This window comes from Gossypium arboreum, chromosome 8, assembly GCF_025698485.1.
Source record: "Gossypium arboreum isolate Shixiya-1 chromosome 8, ASM2569848v2, whole genome shotgun sequence".
Lineage (NCBI taxonomy): Eukaryota > Viridiplantae > Streptophyta > Magnoliopsida > Malvales > Malvaceae > Gossypium > Gossypium arboreum.
Window position 1 is genome coordinate 71,573,105 of NC_069077.1, and position 2,211 is coordinate 71,575,315.

The following is a 2,211-nucleotide window of genomic DNA, read 5'->3' on the forward strand; positions in this document are numbered from 1 at the left end:
TTAACCTCTTAAAATTAGCCACATATAATTGAATCCTTTCACATGAGTCCCTTTTCTTTCAATTCACATTCAAATTAACTAAATCAAAGAATTAAAATTCACACATGCATTTTCACATATTTAGACAAGAACTATCATACTCAAATGATTTAGTGACTCGGTTTAGCGGTCCCGAAACCGCTTTTCGACTAGGGTCACTTTAGGGATGTCACACAATAAATACCTCTAATTTAATGTTCTATAGCCATTTGACACCATTAGCTAGTAGAACAAAATTTTTGCACTATATGCGATGTCCTTTTCATAATTAAGCACGCAATTACTGAAATTAATTCACCAAAAATTTCAAACCCTCATGTAATCATGCTATAACACATAAAATAATATTAAAATAATTTTTTCGACCTTGGATTTGTGGTTCCGAAACAACTGTTCTGACTAGGCCCAAAATCAGGCTGTTACATGAATTGTATTTGAATTGACTAATTGTATGAGAAATGCATGTTTAAATGTGTGATAAGGTTAGTAAAGCTCTGTAACCCTATTTTAACATCGAATACAGGTAAGGGGTGTTACAGATGCACTGTCCCAAGCCATGTTAAGGATATTTGAGAGGGTCGTTGGACCTCATTTTGGATCTGGGGGCCGACGGTCTGTAACTGAACAACTCCGATTGAATGGAGCTGAGCTATTTAGGGGTGTCACTGGGGTCACCCCTATAGTGGCCGAGTTTTGGTTGGAGGCCACTGAGAGGATTATGAATGATTTAGACTGTACTCCCGAATATAAACTTAATGGTGCAGTCTCTTCGCTTCGTGACGAGGCATATCAGTGGTGGAATACCCTAGTATCAGTGGTGCCAAGAGAAAGAGTTTCCTGGAATTTCTTTCAAGCTGAGTTCAAAAAGAAATATATCAGTAAACTGTTTATTAATCAGAAGCGAAAAGAGTTTCTTGAATTGAAACAATGCCATATGTCTGTAACTGAATAAGAACGAGAGTTTGTAAGGTTTAGTAAATATGCTTGGGAATGTATTTCAACTGAAGCAATTATGTGTAAAAGGTTCAAAGATGGATTGAATAGAGATATCAGATTGTTGGTTGGAATTCTAGAGTTGAAAGAATTCGTTGTGCTTATTGACAGAGCCTGTAAAGCCGAAAAACTTGGCAAAGAAAAGAGAAAGGTAGATTTTGAGGCTAAATATTCGAGGAAAAGATCGATGAATAAGCCATATCAGTTTTTGTCAAAGAAATCACGGGATTTGTTCAGTCGTTCAAATACTTCAACAGGATATCCAAACAAAGATCGTGGAAAGCAATACTCGAGTCCTAAGGCTCAAGCTACATCAGTATCGAGTGTTTTCAGTGTGAGAAACAATAAACCCGAGTGTCAGCAATGTGGACGACGACAATTTGGAGACTATTGGATGATTAATAATAATAAAGCCTATCTCAGATGTGGTTCACAAGAACACTTTATTCGTGATTGTCCTCAGTTATCCAAGAAAGATAATCTTCAGACTTCAAGACTTAGCAATCCTGCTACTAGAGGGAGGCCACCAAGAAATACAGGGAATGTAACTAGTAGTAGAGGAATAACAAAAGACTCCGCTGTGAGATCCGACACTAGTGCACCTGCTAGAGCTTATACGATTTGCGCTTGCGAAGTGGCATCATCACCTAATGTTATCACCGATACATTTTCTCTTTATGACACTAATGTAATTGCATTGATTGATCCTGGATCGACTCATTCATATATCTGCATGAATTTAGTGTCCAATAAGAGTTTTCCTGCTGAGTCTATAGAGTTTTTGATTAAAGTATCGAACCCCTTACGCAAGTATGTTCTAGTTGATAAAGTTTGCAAGAACTGTCCCTTAATGACTCGGGTTACTATTTTTTGGCTGATTTGATGTTGTTACCATTTGATGAGTTCGATGTAATTCTGGCTATGGATTGGTTGACACTACATGATGCTGTTGTAAATTTATTGAATTGAAATGTCAGAATAGTGAAATCATTCGAATTGAATCAGATGAATCAAGTGAATTTCTTGTTGTGATTTCGTCTATGTCAGCTTAGATATGTGTGAGAAAAGGTTGCGAAGCTTATCTTGCTTATGTTTTGGATACAAAAGTGTTTGAATCTAAGATTGAATCAGTGCCAGTTGTTTGTGAATATCCGGATGTATTTCCAGAAGAATTACTAG